We start from the raw sequence: 19,286 nt of genomic DNA, 5'->3' as shown, positions 1-19,286 counted from the left end.
AAGAGGGTCACATCATGACACACTATAAGTAAAATGGCAAAGGTTGGACAGAACATCAGAAGCAGCAAAGAAAAAGCAACAGGTAACAACAAGGGAAACTACCATAACGCTTTCAGTTGACTTCTCAACACCAACTCACAGGCCAGAAGTGAGCAGCACAATATATGTAACGTGACCAAGAATACTCTGTCCTGTAAGACTTTCATTCATACTTGATGAAGAGTTTAAGAACTTCATACACAAGGAAAATCTAAAAAGTCCAGCACCACCAAACCAGCTTTACAAGATATGTTACAGGACTTCTCTAAGCAAAGAAAGAGAAGGCCACAACTAAAACATGAAACTTATAAAAGGAAAACACTCAATAATAAAGGCAAAAATTTTAGTAAAGCTACTAAATTATGCACACAACTGGTAAGAAGGTTAAAATTTAATTTAGTATAATCATCTACAAAATGGGTGTAAAATATGACAACGACAGTAACCTAAGGAGAGGCCAGTAAAAATGCAGGATTGTTAAAATGCATCTAAAATTCGGGGACAGCAACTTAAAATAGTCACATATACAGATTATATAACCTCATGGTAATGACAAACCCCAATCAACAATGCTCCACAGTGATACAAAGAACACAGGAAATTTAAACGCTGAAGATTGTCATTAAAACTCCAAGTACATAAAGGAATAAAAAACAACCCTGACATAATAAACATAATGGCATTAAGTGCATACAAATCAAAAGTTAAAGTAAATGGCCTATATGCTCCAATCCAAAGACAGAATAACAGGACGCTAAAGCAAAACCCCTGTATACATTGCCTACAAGACACTCACTTTACATCTAAAGATACAGACTAAAGTGAGGGGATGAAAAGTGGTAGTCTATACAAATGGAAACCAAAAGAAAGTCAAGGTAGCAATACTTACCAGACAAAACAGACTTTAAAACAAACACTGTTACAAGAAACAAAGGATTGTGTATAATTACCAAGAGATGAATCCAAAAATATACCCTTGGAGGAGGGCATGGCAACCCACTCCAGTATTCTTGCCTGGAGAATACCCTGGACAGAGGAGCCTGGCAGGCTACAGTCCATGAGGTCGCAGAGTTGGACACAACTAAGCGACTAACACTTTCACTTTCTTTCATTGTAAATATACATGCCCCCAAAGTAGGTGCACCTACACATATAAACTAGTATTTACATAAAGTGAGAAACTGACAGAAGCAAAATAATAACAGAGGACTTAATGATCAGATCACCCAGATAGAAAAATCAATAAGGAAACACCAGCCTTAAATGACACAGTGGTTCAGATGGACTTTATATATGTGTACACACACACACACACACACACACACACACATTTGGGTTATTCCATTCAAAAGCAGAATATATATTCTTTTCAAGTGCACATGGAACATTCCCCTGGATACAACACATGCTAAGCCTCAATACAAGCCTTGATAATTAAGAAAAAGGAAATATCAGTGATCTCTTCTGACTACAACACTATGAGACTATAAATCAACAAGAAAACTGCAAAAAGCACAAACTCATAGAGGGTAAACAATACACTACTAAATAACCAATGAGTCACTGAAGAAGTCAAAGTAGTAATTTAAAAAAACACTTGGAGACAAATGACAACAAAAACACAATGATCAAAAAAAATCTATCAGATGCAACAAAGGCAGTTCTAAGAGGGAAGTTGCAGTGATACCAGTTTACCTCAGGAAACAAAAAAAATCTCTAACATTCTAAACTTGTGCCCAAAGGAACAGATAAAGAATAAACAATCCCAAATTGAGAAGGAAAGAAATCTTAAAGATCAGAGGAGATAAGTGAATAATAAGTTGAAAAACAGATAAGATCAAGGAAACAAACAGCTGGTTTCTTGAAGAGTGAAACAAAACTGATAAACCTTTAAACAGACTCAGTCATGAAAAAAAGAGAGGGGGCCCTAATCAATAAAATTCAGAAATAAAAAAGAAGTTAAAATTGGCACCACAGAAATACAAAAGATCATGAGAGACTATTATGAATAACTATATATCAATAAAATAAACAAGCTAGAAGAAATGAACAAATTATCTGAAATGTACAATCTCCCAAGACTAAACCAAGAAGAAATAGAAAACACCAACAGACCAATTACCAGTACTGAAATTTAACCAGTTATTTAAAACTCCCAACTAACAGAAGTCCAGGACCAGATGGCTTCACAGGTGAATTCTACTGGACATTTAGAGAAGAGTTAATACTGACCCTACTGAAACTATTCCACAAAAACTGCAGAGGAAGGAACACTTCTGAACTCATTCTGAGGCCAGCATCACCCTATGGCCAAAACCAGACAACTCACAGAAACAAGAAAGTTGCACACCCATAACAATGATGAACATAGATGCAAACTCCTCAGTGAATTACCAAGGAAATCCAGGAACTCATTAAAAGGACTACACATCAAGATCAAGTGAGTTTTATCCTAGGGATGAAGGATGGCTCAGTATCCACTGTCCTTGTGATACACCACAGTAAGAAATCACATCAAAGCCATATTACCATCTCAGTAAATGCAGAGAAAACTTTTAACAAAGGTCAACAGCCATTTATGATAAAACCTGAAAGTAGGTATAGAGGAAACATACCTCAGCATAAAGACCATGTACATAAGTGCACAATTAACATCAGACTCAACAGTGAAAAGAAGAAACATACCTTCTAAGATCAGAAACAAGACAAGGATGTCCAGCCTAGCCATTTTTAGTCAACATAGTTTTAAAAGTCCTAGTGGTAGAAAGCAATAAAAGGAATCTAAATTGGAAATTAAACTGTCACTGTTTCCAGGTGACATGATACTCTACACAGAAAATCCCAAACGTGCTACTAGACAACTAGTAGAGCTCAATGAATTTGGTAAGTTTGCAGGATACAGAATTAATATACAGAAATGCGTTATTTGTGCACACTAACAAGCTATCAGAGAAATTAAGGAAACAATCCTATTTACAATCACACCAAAAAAAGAAAAGAAATAACTAGGAATAAGCTTACCTAACGTGGCTAACACCTGTAGTGAGGAAACAATAGAGACACTGGTGAGTGACACAGCACCACTGTATGAAAGGACAGACCATGTTCTTGGATTAGAATAATCAATATTGTCAAAATGACCGTACTACCCAATGTCACCTGAAATTCAATACAACCCCCTATGAAACATCAATGAGAGTGTTCACTGACTGCAACAGATAATTTTGAGGTCTGTATGGAAAACCAAGAGAATTTGAAGAACCAAAGCCACCTTAAGTATGGTCCCATTCCCTGACTTCAGACTACAAAGCTGATCAAAACACACAACACTGGCAAAAAAAGGACACACAGACCAATGGGACAGGACAGATTGCAGAAAGTAACCCATGCACTCATGATGAATCAGCAAAAGGGGCAAGAATACACACTGGGGTGCTGGGAGCCGGCATATTGCATATTGAGTGAGGATCTGTAATAGCTCAACTGGAATTCTATCACTGCCGGGAGCCAGCGTGAGGCACTCCGCCCATGACAAAGGTCATGAGGAAGGAGGCTCGGCATACGCAAAGGCGGGATCGAGCCTCAGGAGTCCCCCTGGAAATTCTCGAGCATCTACCCCCAAAACCAGAGTCGGCCTACTTTGTGCTTTGTGCTTTCACCTACACCTCTGACTTTACGGGGGGCTGTCCCCCATTACCTCTCTCTGAAAAAAGAGTTAGCTTACAGCTCCAGTTAATAATTCCTGGATGTGACAGTGTTTCAACCTACAAACTCCTTTGGAAATCCTCTAGCCTGCCTGAATGGGTTTTTCCGGCCACATGTGATTGTTCAGAGCCTCCCAACTGTGAGAGGCAGGAGATGTTCTAAACTGCCTAAACACAGATTCCTTTGAGTAGTTAAAAGATTGATTAGAAAATGTATTGGTGAAGGGTTTTTCACTTGTTGGGCCAATGTTTGCTGCTAAGTCTCCATACTCCTTACCTACTGTGTCTTTGGCAGTGTATTGATTGATATAATGGGTGTATAGAAATGTAAAATGCAGCTTTGTCTAATGCTTTTTGGAAGGCTGGTGCCTGACTTTGGAATAATCACCTTTAGAGAAAAATAAGTTGCTTAAAATGTTAACAGGCCTCCGGGCCAGAAGATGATGTCAATCACCTGAACTTTTGCATATGATAAGTTTGAAAGCCTGGCTTCGATTAGGACCAGGAACTGCTGTCCTTGCATGACTCCACCCCTTCCCCCATTATCCTCTATGCACAACTTTAGGTATAAAAACTACTTTGGAAAATAAAGTGCGGGCCTTGTTCACTGAAACTTGGTCTCCCCATGTCACTCTCTCTCCCAAATTCCAGCTGAGTGTCCATCTGGAGTGCGGATGTCCTCTGCGACCATTTATTTGCCTGGGCTTCTAAGACCCACTCGAGAAGGTGTCTAAGGTGGGGCACCTCCCGCTATTCGAGAGGGCGCCTGCGGCCTCCGTGGTCAGAGCTAACCTGGTGTCACGGGTTATATTGATTTTCCGCGTAAACCAAGCCACTCAGCTTCTTTTCTCCACTGAATTTTCCTACTGAACTATCCTTATTTCAGCCGCTTTTCTCCACTGAATTTCCTCACTGAGCTATCCTTATTCTATTACTCTTTGTATCCTTAATTAAAGTGTAATTAAGCAGTTGTTCCCTGACCCTCGCCTAGCCGTCTCTCCTTCGAATACCCTGGATCAGCCGGGGCTGGTCCCCGGCACTGGGGAAACAATCTCTTCAATAAGTGGTGCTGGCAAGACTGGACAGACACAGGTAAAAGAACAAAATTAGAACATGCAGTCACACCACCTAGAAAAATAAAATCAAAATGGATTAAAGTCCTAAGGGTATGACCAGAAACCACAAAAATCCTAGACGAAAACATAGGCACACATGTGATATAAATCACAGCAGTATCTTCTGTATTTTTCTCCTAACACAAACAAGCAAAAACAAACAAATGGGACCCAATTAAACCTTAATATTTTTGCACAGTGAAGGATATCACTGACAAAATGAAAAGAACCTGCTGAAAGGGAGAAAATACTTGCTAATAATATGACCAATGAAAGGTTAATATCCAAAGTATATAAAACAGCTCATACAACTCAGTATCAAATGAACATTCTGATTAAAAAATGGGCAGAGAAACTGAAAAGACAGTTTTCCAAAGAAGAAATGCAAATCCCCTAGAGGCACATGAAAAGATGTTCAACATCACTGGCTTATCAGGGAAATGCAAGTCAAAACCATAGTGAAGTTTCACCTTGTACTTGTCAAAATGAAAAGTAAAAAGCATTTAGTCATCAGTCATGCCTGATTCTTTGTGACCCCCTGGACCCCTGCCAGGCTCCTCTGTCCTTGAAAACTATCCAGGCAAGAATACTGGAGTGGGGTAGCCACTCCCTTCTCCAGGGGCTCTTCCCCATCTAGGGATCGAACCTGGGTCTCCCACATTACAGGCAGATTCTTTACTGGATATCCTCAAAAAGGGAATGAGCACTGGTGAGGATGTGGATTAAAGGGAGCGCTCCTACACTGCTGGCGGGAATGTAAATTGGTACAGCCACTAGGCAGAACACAGTAGTGGAAAAAATTAAAAACAGAACTAACAAGAGATTCAGCAATCCCACTCCTGGGTACATATACAAAGAAAATGACAACACTAACTTGAAAAAAAACGTGCAACTCAAACTTCACAGCAGCAGTATTTACAAAAGAGGCAGCTAGGGAGATCTGAGCCCACCCCAGGCCTGCAGTCACACTGCGAGTCCACGCCCTACTGACCAGCCTCTTGCTAAACGCACAGCCACCAACCGCGAGGTCCTGATGCCTGGCCTGAGTGTGTTCCCCTCAGGCCCCCAGCATCGCCCAAGTCCTCATGGCCTGAAGACCACGTGGCCTCTCTCTGCACAGAAAGAAGGTCCACATCTTCTCACCATCATTCCACCCCTCTGCCTCAGGGGACCCGGACCAGCCTCCCCCCAGCCTCTTCCCGCCAGTGCCCAAGCCTGTCCAGGCCTTTCTCAGCTGCCCTCCTCCACCATCACTTGCCCATTTCCCTGACAGTCACCCCTTCTGCTTGGTGACAGCCCACAAACGTGCAGTGACCGTTCCCGACACTGAGACCTCCTGGATCTCACATCTTCAACTGCCACTATTCCTCTTCACAGAGAACCCTGAAAGAGCCTCCTTCACACGCGATCCCACGTCCACGGCAGCCCCCGCCCTCTGTCTTCCTGAGACGGGCTTGGCTCCCTTGTGGCATGCCCCCTGCCATGGTGGCCCCCATGCCTGACCCTCAAGGGCACTCACACATTCACTTCCCCATCTCAAGGTTCCTCCTTGCAGATCCTGGACACAACCTTGTCTCGGTCCCTCCACCTCCCCAAGACCCCTCGCCACTGTGCGCTCCAGAGGCCAGCCCACCTTCCTCGCGGGTCTCAGTCAGGCCTGTCCCCCAAGGCTCCCAGGTTTTCCCTCTGCTCCAGCTGCACAGCCAGCTTCCCCCAGGTGACTCCAGGGTGTCCAAAACCCATTGAGCCCCACATCACCCCCAAACCAGCCTCTTCTTGTCTTTCCTCAGCTGCTTCCGTAAAGGGCGCATCTTCACTCACTGTTGTTTAAGTCAATACTCCTAGGACCTTCCTGGATGCCACTCCGTCAGCATGTCCCGCCGGCTGCACCTGCAGAACGTGCCCAGAACCCTCACCATCACCTCCGTCCACGTCTCCCCATCTTCCCAGCCTCCACCTTGGCTCCCCGTCACAGCCTGGTCCACATGGCAGAGCCACCCCATTCCTGAAAGTCACCACACAGCCGTCCTCAGCTGAAGAACTGCCCCCCCCCCACCCCAGTGACTCTGCTCTCAAGGTAAGAGCCCTAGTCCCCACACCACAGCCAGGCCACCGGCACAGCTCCCTGGAATGGCTGGGTCCCCACTAGCCCCGTGTACCTTTCCCTCCCTACTATTTCCTTACTTATGGGCCAGGGTTCCAGGCACCAGTCTGGTACAACCAACAGACACTGAAACAGGTGTGAGCTCTCCTCACTATTTAAGTTAAGGATAAATTGGCAAAAATAAACAATAATTTACTCTTCTCAATGAATGATTGGTTTTGGAAAGCAGTTCTATAAGACAGGAAATGTTATGTCAATATGTAATGGGTTGAATACATTTTAATGGTTACTACAAATGAAAACCAAGACAAGAATGGACTCAGCCCAGCAAATCTCAGCCCCATGCTCTCTCCTCTGTGAATTCAGGAGGCAGCTGGTCCCAATAGCAGACACATGAGGATGCTGCCCGACAGGACACATGGTGGCCACTCCTCCATTCTTGGGTCCCATCATTGTTCATCCCCAGATGCTTGTCAGGACAGCAGAAGATCCAGGAAAGAGAGATTCATTCCTCCGTGGACTTTGATGTGGGGGTGAGGTCAGGCTCACATCCCACTCTGGGGGTGACAGCCAGGAGCAGGGTGGGGCCACCAACAGGAAGTCAGTGAGAGGAAATGGCAGGGTGGGGGTGCATCTGTCGAACTCATAACAGCAGGACCATGAGCTGAATCCTCAGAGCCTGGAGGACAGACATCCAAGATCAACTCACCGCAGATTCAGTGTCTGGTGAGGCCCCTTCCTGGTTCACACACGATGCCTTCTCCCTGTGTCCTCAAGTGGCAGAAGGGTTGGGGGCGCTCTGATCCCTTTCATGGGGGGCTCCACCCTCATGACCTCATCACTCCCCAAAGACCAACACCACCACCCTGGGCATTTGGATTCAACCTGAGTTTTGGGGGGATACACACTCAGACTGCAGCAGAATGACCCCACTAAACCGACGTACAGGATTCATGCTGAAGACAGGCAGGGGATCAGACCTCAGTATCAGGGAGTGGGGGACCAGCAGTCTGGTCTGATGTTGAGCCTGGCGAGCTCTGACTAATCGGACTCAACAGGAATCTTGATAAAATTGGACAATAAAGAGACAGACCCCGAAGCCTGAGGAGTCAGGACCTCGCTGGCAGCCACTCAGAGGAGCCTGACTACAATCTGGTCCGCGAGAGACTGTGACCCTCCCCAGTCCAGCCCACTTGTCACTGTCACTCTGGCCCAGACTGTCCCTTCTCCACAGTTCAGCGGGGCCCACAGCATTCCTGGACCCCCAGTCCTTCTCCCAGAACTCCACAGGCTCCCCCTGAAGCAAATGACAGGCAGACCTGGGAGAGAACTTGGGCTCATGTCTATCACCAGGACTTGACCACACAATGTGACCCATGTGAACTGGTATCCAGTGCATATAAGGCTCGCTGACACTACGCTGCAGTCTTCTATGTGTATAGACTTAGGTCTGAACAGTGCACACACTGTAATACCTCACTGCTAAAAAGTGCTAACCAGAAACTGAGCCTTCCAAGTCAGAAAAGTAAGATCACTGATCACGAATCAAATAATGAAAGTCTGAAATACCCCAAGAGTAACTAAATTATGACAAAGTGAGCAAATGCTGTTGGAAAACTGGTACCATATTTGCTCAAGGCAGGGTTGCCACAAACCTTTGATTAGTAAGAAACACAGCATCTGCAGAGCACAGAACAGAGGGCGCCTACGTCCATGGGACACCCCCTGCATGGGTAGCAGCTGCCCGGGAGAGATGTCTGTTTACTGATCCAGGGTCCCCTGAGGAGCATCCACCATCGGTGCAGGACCACCCCTCACCCCCTGGCCCCTCAAATGATGGTATTTCCCAGAGTGGTTAGGGGACTGGACCCTCGTCCTTCAAGTTCAGAGCCCACCATCTTTAGACAGCTGGATCTGGAAAAGCACTCCTGACACCAGTCCACACCCGCCCTGGATCCTGGTCACACAGAATTCCTGCTGCCCTGGGTCTCCCTGACCTTACGCCCCCACTCAGGAAGTGCTCCAGACAAGAGGGAAGACAGACTTGCCTCCAAGCTCTGAACAATTAGAAGACCAGTCACTTCTGATAACGAGGTACATGGTCTTCAGGACTGACTGGCAAGGCCTGGCATCTGAGGATGCTGAGCCCAGCTGCACCGGGTTGCCCATCAGTGGCTTTCTGGGGATGAAGCATGCAGGCACCCTCCTAGACAACATGTCACAGGTGAAGTACTGTCACTGTTAGTGGACCAGGTTCGTTCTGCCAGGCGCACAGCCAGCCAAGACACCGAGATGCCAAGGTTGTCAGCAAATAGGGCTTATTTATGAGGCAGCCAAGTGAGGAGACTGGAGAACAAATCTCAGGTCTGCCTCCCAGGAGTCATGGAGCTGGAGTACTGATGGGACAGTGAACAGGGCCGCCTGGGCACTAGGATTAAGAAGGTGCCTAAACATCCTTGTGCACAGACGTGACTAGGCTCCAAGCCTCTGCATGTTCACAAGGTCATCAGCTCACCTCAGCAGGTGAGGTGTTGGTGGTCCTCACCCAGGTGAGGTGTTGGTGGTTGAGATGGTCCTATCCCATCTCAATCAGCTCAGCCCACACTCAACAGAGCCGCCTCCAAGTCCCTAGAGGAAAACTCAGATAAACAGCTAATTGATTAGGCTCTGAACTGCTTGGAGGACATGCAAGCCTTCACAACCCTGATTAGGGACAGCAGGTAGAATGGGTATAGCCTGCAGGCTCTGGGTTCACTGACCCCCCCATTTGTGATTGTGCCTCAATCTGGGTAAAGGGGTGAGGGCAGCTTTGGCAACTTTCTGCTGTAAGGAGACCCAACAGGGGCTTGAAGAGTCGAACTACTTAGCACTCGCCTGAGTGTATTTTCTTATTTCTGGTTCCACATTAACATTCACCCCAACAAAAAATAGTTCCTGCACCAGCTATCAAGGCAGCACCAGCCCAAGGCTGGTAACTGACACTGCAAAGATGGACCATCAAGGGGCACAGGGGATGCCAGCCATGGCTAACGTTCAGGATTTTTAGGGGTTTTATCCATGGAAAAGGAATGCAAAAGCAGGAAGTCAATAAACACCTGGAGAAACAGGCAAATTTGGCCTTGGAGTACAGAATGAAGTAGGGCAAAGGCTAACAGAGTTTTCCCCAAGAGAATACACTGGTCATAGCAAACACCCTCTTCCAACAACACAAGAGAAGACTTTACACAATGAACATCACCAGATGGTTGATACAGAAATCAGACTGCGTATATTCTTTGCAACCAAAGATGGAGATGCTCTAAAGAGTCAGCAAAAACAGACTGGGAGCTGACTGTGGCTCATATCATGAACTCCTTATTGCCAAATTCAGATGGAAATTGAAGAAAAGTAGGGAAAACCACTAGACCATTCAGGTATGACCTAAATCAAATCCCTTACGCTTATACAGTGCAAGTGACAAATAGATTCAAGAGTTTAGATCTGATAGAGTGCCTGAAGAACTATGGACAGAGGTTCATGACATTGTATAGGAAGCAGTGATCAAAACCATCCCCAAGAAAAAGTAATGCAAAAAGGCAAAATGGTTATCTGAGGAGGCCTCACAAATAGCTGTGAAAAGAGAAGCGAAAGGCAAAGGAGAAAAGGAATGATATACCCATTTGAATGCAGAGTTCCAAAGAATAGCAAGGAGAGATAACAAAGTCTTCTTCAGTGATCAATGAAAAGAAATAGAGGAAAATAATAAAAGGGGAAAGACGAGAGATCTCTTTGAGAAAATTAGATATACCAAGGGAATATTTCATGCAAAGATGGGCACAATAAAGGACAGAAATGATATGGACCTAGAAGAAGATATTAAGAAGAGGTGGCAAGAATACACAGGAGAACTATACAAAAAAGATCTTCATGACCCAGATAACCATGATGGTGTGATCCCGTACCTAGAGCCAAACATCCTAGAATATGAAGTTAAGTTGGCCTCAGGAAGCATCACTATGAACAAAGCTAGTGGAGGTGATGGAATTCCAGTTGAGCTATTTCAAATCCTCAAAGATAATGCTGTGAAAATGCTGCATTCAATATGTCAGCAAATTTGGAAAACACAGCAGTGGCCACAGGACTGGAAAAGGTCAGATTTCATTCCAATCCCAAAGAAAGGCAATGCCAAAGAATGTTCAAACTACCGCACAACTGCACTCATCTCACACACTAGTAAAGTAATTCTCAAAATTCTCCAAGCCAGGCTTCAGCAGTACGTGAACTGTGAACTTTCAGATGTTCAAGCTGGTTTTAGAAAAGGCAGAGGAACCAGAGATCAAATTGCCAGCATCCACTGGATCATCAAAAAAGGAAGAGAGTTCCAGAAAAACATCTACTTCTGCTTTTTTGACTATGCCAAAGCCTCTGACTGTGTGGATCACAATAAACTGTGGAAAATTCTTCAAGAGATGGGAAATACCTGACCACCTGACCTGCCTCTGGATACATCTATTTGCAGGTAAAGAAGCAACAGTTAGAACTGGACATGGAATAACAGACTGGTTCCAAATTGGGAAAGGAGTTCGTCAAGGCTATATATTGTCACCCTGCTGATTTAACTCATATGCAGAGTACATCATGAGAAATGCTGGACTGGAAGAAGCACAAGCTGGAATCAAGACTGCTGGGAGAAATATCAATAACTTCAGATATGCAGATGACACCATCCTTATGGCAGAAAGTGAAAAAGAACTAAAGAGCTTCTTGATGAAAGTGAAAGAGGAGGGTGAAAAAGTTGGCTTAAAGCTCAACATTCAGAAAACTAAGATCATGGCATCCGGTCCCATCACTTCATGGCAAATACATGGGGAAACAATGGAAACAGTGACAGACTTTATTTTTCGGGGCTCCAAAATCACTGCAGATGGTGACTGCAGCCATGAAATTAAAAGATGCTTGCTCCTTGGAAGGAAAGTTATGACCAACCTACACAGCATATTGAAAAGCAGAGACATTACTTTGCCAGCAAAGGTCCGTCTAGTCAAGGCTATGGTTTTTCCAGTAGTCACGTATGGATTTGAGAGTTAGATATAAAGAAGGCTGAGCACAGCAGAATTGATGCTTTTGAACTGTGGTGCTGGAGAAGACTCTTGAGAGTCCCCTGGACTGCAAGGAGATCCAACCAGTCCATCCTAAAGGAAATCAGTCCTGAATATTCATTGGAAGGAATGATGCTAAAGCTGAAACTCCAATACTTGGCCACCTGATGCAAATGTCTGACTCATTTGAAAAGACCCCGATGCTGGGAAAGATTGAAGGCAGGAGGAGAAGGGGATGACAGAGGATGAGATGGTTGGATGGCATCACCGACTCAATGGATTGAGTTTGAGTAAACTCTGGGTGTTGGTGATGGACAGGGAAACCTGGTGTGCTGCAGTCCATGCGACTGCAAAGAGTTGGACACGACTGAAATGAAGTGATCCAGGGAAAGGAGGGGACAGGTGATCACTCAATTGATAGGTTACATCTGAAGTCAGTGAAGTTAGCTGTGGTCAGAAAGTTGACCAGCACAACCAAGGGGTCAGCACAAGCTGGTACAGAAACAGGTTTTGTAAGACAGAGCTGTTGCCAGAGAGATTACCCTCTTCTACCAATGTAGCAAAAATCTTCATCATTACCTACTTCTACCACTGCAGGAGTCCTCCCAACCCTGGGAGGTTAGAAACAAAGGCATCACAAAAGAATACGTCCTCCTCATAACCTAGCAAGTCTTTATGTTCCTTTCCAAAGGGTCCGACTTGAACAAAGCCACCACGGCCACGAACCCACTCACCTTAGTTTCTTTCTTGCAGGTTTTTTTTTTTTTTTCCTGCTTCTGAACAGCAATTTGAGGTCTGTCGAGGTTGCTCTGCCCCTGGGAGAAACCAGTGTCTAGAACCAGTGAGGTTTGGACAACTTTGGTCAAGGTCCTCCTTCTACAGCATAGTTTTCATTTCCCATTGCAGTTCTCCTGAGAGCCTGTCCAGCAGGGATGAAGCCAGTCTTCTAGATGTTCATCTTCCAAGATTCCAATCTAGAAGTCCCTGTCTCCTCCTTTAAAAGTGTCATGAGAAGAGTTTTCTGTTGAGTCCAAAGTTGGGGGTCCAGATGTGGCAGAGCCCAGTCACTCCCAGGACCCCTACAGTCTTCCGGTAGCAACTGCAATCCTGGTTAGAGCTCTACCCCACCCCCATCAGCTCTTTGTCCTTGAGTTCAAAACCCCAAATATTTAGCAGATGGCTGAGAATCTGCCTTCTTCCTGGACACCTTATAGCCTCATTCAGAAAAGAAGTTTGAAGTCAAACCGGTACCCTGGTCTCAGGTGTCCTCTGTCCCCTGGTGATCAGAGTATCATCTAGATCCTAGAGCAGGGCCTCTCTGTTTAGTTCAAGGTCCTCCAAGTCTGGCCAGGACTTCAAGTATTGTGAACTTGTAAGTCCCCGAGGAAGCGCTAACTCCTTTACGTCCATCTTCCCACTTGAAAGAAGACTTGGGATTCAAAACTCAAGGGTGTGCAGAAAAGGCCTTCTTCAAGTCCGTAACGGTCACCCAACAAGAGTCTCTGGACAAAGTCAGCAGAGGATGGGCTAGGGACAGCAATGCATTCCTACAACCTATTAAGTGCTCTTCAGTCAGGTACAAACACTCAGCTGTGGACCAGCCAATCACAAAGTGACCATCAGAAGCATACTGGGTCATCCTGGAGGAAGGCTGTTAGGAGTCCACACCCCAGGGTTTGCTTTCTCCTTTTCATGGATACTGGATAAGGCCTGGATGCCTGCCCCCTGCAGAGCCTGACCCGTATGGCTGTGGCCATCTCCCTTCTTCCCAGCAACCCCATAGCCCATCCCCCAGACTTGCCCTCTGGGGTTTCTCTCCCAGAACTGCCACTGTAGAGCCTACAACTCGCAGGACTGCTCTGGTGGTGCTTTAAAATCCACCCGGTGTCCAGGTGCAGAGGAATACACTGGCACTTAGTTCAGTCAATCTCATCCCAGAGAGGGAGTGAGGCCATCAGGCATGGACAGAAAGCTATTAGGGGCTCTTCCCCCACTGGAGAAAAGTTTTTCTCTAGGGTCCTCTGACGCCCCTTGCTACTAACAGTCTCAAAGAAAGTTTAGAAAGCCGGGTATTTAAAACCAAGTTCCCTGACTCCCATGTAGTGATTTCCATCTGCCAAGTGACCCAGAGCTCCAGGTGGGAGGCAGTGATGATTTGGCAGCCTCACCCTTGGTCATTGTCAGTTACCTGGGGCAGTGGAGGTGCCACCTGTTTACCTTCTTCAAGAGTTGCAGCATGGGACACTATTCCAGGGTCCCTCCTGCCTGCAGTATACACATTAGTAAGGTCCCACTACTAGGTGCCCCATTCGAATGGGGGTTTAAGGCCTCCTCAGTTCAGTTCAGTTCAGTTCAGCCACTCAGTCGTGTCTACTCTTTGTGACCCCATGAATTGCAGCATGCCAGGCCTCCCTGTCCATCACCAACTCCCGGAGTTCACTCAGACTCACGTCCATCGAGTCGGTGATGCCATCCAGCCATCTCATCCTCTGTCGTCCCCTTTTCCTCCTGCCCCCAATCTCTCCCAGCATCAGAGTCTTTTCCAATAAGTCAACTCTTTGCATGAGGTGGCCAAAGTACTGGAGCTTCAGCTTTAGCATCATTCCTTCCAAAGAACACCCAGAGTTGATCTCCTTTAGAATGGACTGGTTGGATCTCTACCTTTTCCCAAGTCCCTTGTGGGGGTCGTGGTTTGGTTCATTCTTTCACGAGTTCAGGCTTCCCTGGTGGCTCAGATGGTGAAGCATCTGCCTGCAATGCAGGAGACCCAGGTTCAATCCCTGGGTTGGGAAGATCCTCTGGAGAAGGAAATGGGAACCCACTCCAGTATTCTTGCCTGGAAAATCCTATGGATGGAGGAGCCTGGTAGGCTACAGTCCATGGGGTCGCAAAGAGTCTGACATGACTGAGGGACTTCACTTTCACTTTTCATGAGTTCAGGCAGCCGCCAGCACAATGGACCATTTCATTCTCCATTGTTTCCTTTTCTCCTGAAATTGATCCCTGCAAACACAGACTCAAGGCCATTCCAACAAGTTGAGACATCGGCATCCTTAAAGTACCCCCCATCCTTCGCAGCTTCTTCTGTTGTCAGAGTTGCTCTGAAAAGTGAGAATCATGGGATCATTTTTCCCTGGGTCCTCATGGTCTGTATCTGTATTGCCAGTAGGCTTTACAGACCCTGTCTAGAAATTCTGAAGGCTCCTCATTCAGTTTCTGGTTTACCTTTTTTACTTCATTAAGGCTTCTTTCGGACATGACTGAGCGACTGAACTGAACTGAAGGCTTCTTTGTTTTGGCCCCCTCTTCACTGCACTGCAAGAATGCAATCTCTATGACGGTCACGTTTCAGCCTGTCCTCAGCACTCACATCCCAACTGGGACCTGCTCACACAGCTACACTTGCTGCAGCCCAAGCTGAGTCACCAGGGGTTTCTGTAGAAGCCCATCTGCCTCCTTCTGAGCTTTATTCTGCACTATTCTACATTTTTCTAAAGTGAGAAGGGTGTTTAATACACTTTGAATATCTCCCCAGGTCAGGCTGCTGATTGAAAGAGGAAAAAAAAAGATTGAAACAATGTTTTCTGCCCCCTTGGGGTCATCTCTGTAAATTGGCATACTGTTCTTCCAAATAAATTTAAAGTTGCAGAAGAAGAGTGGACCTAGATCCATCCCACCCACCTCACATTCACACCCCCAAGGGAACTTGCTTTAACAGATGTTGCCCCACCTGAGTTTGGGTAGCTTTCTAGCCCAATCAGGTGCCCCGGTGGGTTTGACTGACAGCAAGTCATCCTCCTTTTCACTAAGACCAAGCAAAACAGGTTTTGTCCCTTCCCTGTGGGACTTTATATCTTCCTGGCACAGGTGTATTCTGATACAACATAGGAGACTGTGAAAAAGCATTTCACTTTCCCATTTACAAAATAAATCTGGTTGAAAACTTGTACTATAACTTAAGAATTTATTTCCAGGCTGTTTTCCTCTGGAGTCTATAGGATGTTGTGGCCATGCAGAGAGAGAGAGAGAGAGAGAGAAAGGCAGGGGGGCGGTAGAGGAGAAGTGGGCAGGAAGAAAACCACCTTTTCCTTGGGCGTGGTTTCATAAGTCAAGCTCACCCAACTTTGGTGAACACAGTTTAAGGGAATCACAACGGAGGAAGGGGGGTAGCAATTAGCACCTCCCATTCTGAAGCCGCTTTGCTTCCAGTGGTCACAGCAATGAAATGTAAGGGTCCTTGCTGTGGTGACCAAGAAGCTTAGTCGCCAATAACCAATTCTTGTTTTTCTTACAGAACCTTTACTTATTATAACACAAAACAGGAAACAACGCAAATGTCATTCAACAGGTAAATAAACTGTAATACACCCATACAACGGAGAAGGCAATGGCACCCCACTCCAGTACTCTTGCCTGGAAAATTCCATGGACGGAGGAGCCTGGTGGGCTGCAGTCCATGGGGTTGTGAACAGTTGGACATGACTGAGCGACTTCACTTTCACTTTTCACTTTCATGCATTGGAGAAGGAAATGGCAACCCACTCCAATGTTCTTGCCTGGAGAATCCCAGGGACGGGGGAGCCTGATGGGCTGCCGTCTATGGGGTCACACAGAGTTGGACACGACTGAAGTGACTTAGCAGTAGCAACACTCATACAATGATACAGTAACTTGGCAATGAAAAATAAAAGACCACTGAAGCCCTCAATCTGTATGAATCTCCAAAGAATTACTGAGTGAAAAAAGCCAAAGGTTACATACCGTAAGATTGAATTTAAACAGCATCTATGAAAATGGGGAAATTACAGAACTGGAGATAAGGATGAATAAGGTAGCAGGGACAGGAGGTAAGCAGGTGTAGCCATTTAAAGTCAGGAACAAGGTTTTTGTGGGCGCTTACATGTTCTGTTTTCTTGAAAGCTCAGTCTGTAAAGACTTCCCTTGATGCTCAGTCTGTAAAGAATCTACCTGTGATGCAGCAGACTCGGGTTCAATTCCTAGATCAGGAAGATCCCCTGGAGAAGGAAAGGCAACCCACTCCAGTATTCTTGCCTGGGAAATCCTATGGACAGAGGATCCTGGTGGGCTACAGTCCATGCGATCACAAAGAGCTGGACATGACTGAAGCAACCTAGCATGTGACTGTATCAGGGTCAGTACGCTAGTTCCTATGTTTAACTATAGTTTTTCACAGGAGTTATGAGGGAAATTGGGTAAAGAGCATACAGGATCTCCATATTATTCCAACTGTCCAATTTCAACAATTATCCACAAAAGTTTAACAAAAGAAGTTCTCCACATCAGCTGTCTCATCCACACACTTCTGTACTCTACACAACCTCATGCAGATTAAAGTGTATTTTCTTAATTTGTATAATTTTCTTAAGAGTTGAGCAGCATATTAAGTTTATTACCATTTTGGATAACTGTTTCTTGCACAGAACCAAGATCTGGGGCATTCTTTCATCAACCATAACTCAGAGGCCAAATCTCGACAGTTAAGCCAGTCAGACATGTCAGACATAAACAGACGTGAACAAAGGAGACCAAACACCAGAGCCCTGGGCTCCAGCCCTGGTGTTTCAGCTGCGGTGTGAGCTCTCAGCCATGTCCAGCTCTTTGCGGCCCCATGTGGGCTGAAGTCCTCCAAGCTCCTCTGTCCATGGGATTCTCCAGGAAGAATACTGGAGTGGGTTGCCATGCCCTTCTCCAGGGGATTTTCCTGACCCAGGGATCGAACCTGTGTCTCTTGAATTGGCAGACGGGTTCTTAATCGCTGAGCAACCCCAACCCGGGAAGCCCCTCAGATGCCAGACTTTGCATAATAGTCTCCAAAGCCCTCCAGCCGGCCTCGAGCCCTGCCCTGGTCAGGACAAGCCTACGACCTGGCACAGGTGCGTCTCGTTAACAAGGCAACACACCCAGAAGACATCTTCCTGCTGCTGCTGCTGCTGCTGCTGCTGCTGCTAAGTCGCGTCAGTCGTGTCCGACTCTGTGCGACCCCATAGACAGAAGCCCACCAGGCTCCTCTGTCCCTGGGATTCTCCAGGCCAGAACACTGGAGTGGGGATTTCTTCAATGCATGAAAGTGAAAAGTGAAAGTGAAGTCACTCAGTTGTGTCCGATTCTTCTGTAAAGACTTCCCTTGATGCTTCTCCAATGCATGAAAGTGAAAAGTGAAAGTGAAGTCACTCAGTTGTGTCCGACTCTTAGCGACCCCATGGACTGTAGCCTAGCAGGCTCCTCCGTCCATGGGATTTTCCAGGCAAGAGTACTAGAGTGGGGTGCAATCGCCTTCTCCGGACATCTTCCTACCCAAACTCTAAAACCGCTTTTCTGCCACAAAACGAAACAGCACAGGAGGTCAGGGTGCCCGATGAGGGCTGGGGAGGCGGCCCTGATGCAGAGGGACCCAAGGCTCAGGCTGGGCCTCCCGGTCCCTGGGAGGGGCGAAGTCCTTGGGCCGAGGTCCCCCTGTAATTCCTCCTTCCCGGCCCACTTCCAAATCCATCACCAAATTCGTCACCAAGCTGGTTTTGTTTGACGCAAAACAAACTGAGGTGAAGCACGGAGAGGGTTTACTCACAGCGAGACGACGAGAGGGGACAGCAAGCTTCCAAAACGCCTCAGCGAAGCCCAAGGACAGGAAAGAAGCAGCGAACAGCTGACCCAGGCTGCGTGGACTCGGGGACTCAGGGCGTGGGGAGCGTGGATGTGGGAACACAGGTGGGGGTGGGGCTAGACACGAGGTCGCAGAGCATGGGGGTGTGGGTGTGGGGGTGGGGGCGCGGGTGCGGGGGCGCAGGGCCTGTGGGGTGTGGACGTGGGAGTGCAGGGCGTGGGGGGCGTGGACGTGATGTTGTAGAGCGTGGGGGGTGTGGACGTGGGGGCGTGGGCGCAGGAAACAGAGGGCGTGAGAGGTGTGGATGCGATTCCGCAGGGCATGGGAAACCATGGGGCATGGGGAACCGGGGGTGCGTTGCACAGGCAGCCAGGGGAGGCCAGGAATCCCGATTTAGAAAGGTGCCCAGTGGTTCCTGTGCACAGGTACAACTAGGCCCCAGGCCTGTGTAGACCCAGTTGAGGGGTCAGTGGTCCTATCCAGGCTCAATCGTCTCAGCCCAAACTAGGCAGCTGAGACTGCGAAGTCCTGGAAAACTTGGGGTAAACCGCTTACTGTTGAGACTGCAGGCTGCTTGGAGGACAAGACGTCTTAAAACGACCTTGATTGGTGAGGGCAGCTGCA

General features: G+C 46.7%; 1 long non-coding RNA gene across 1 annotated transcript in view; it reads right to left on the bottom strand.

The window, feature by feature from the left end:
• Positions 1-18,763, bottom strand: part of LOC123465809 — a 34,458-nt gene extending 15,695 nt beyond the window's left edge. The window contains exon 1 of the long non-coding RNA XR_006641124.1: positions 18,627-18,763. This is a non-coding gene — a long non-coding RNA (uncharacterized LOC123465809). The remainder of the gene's footprint in view (positions 1-18,626) is intronic.
• Positions 18,764-19,286: the final 523 nt, after the last annotated feature.

This window comes from Bubalus bubalis, chromosome 5 (genome assembly GCF_019923935.1).
Source record: "Bubalus bubalis isolate 160015118507 breed Murrah chromosome 5, NDDB_SH_1, whole genome shotgun sequence".
Classification (NCBI taxonomy): Eukaryota; Metazoa; Chordata; class Mammalia; order Artiodactyla; family Bovidae; genus Bubalus; species Bubalus bubalis.
This window is presented reverse-complemented; position numbering and strand designations above follow the sequence as displayed.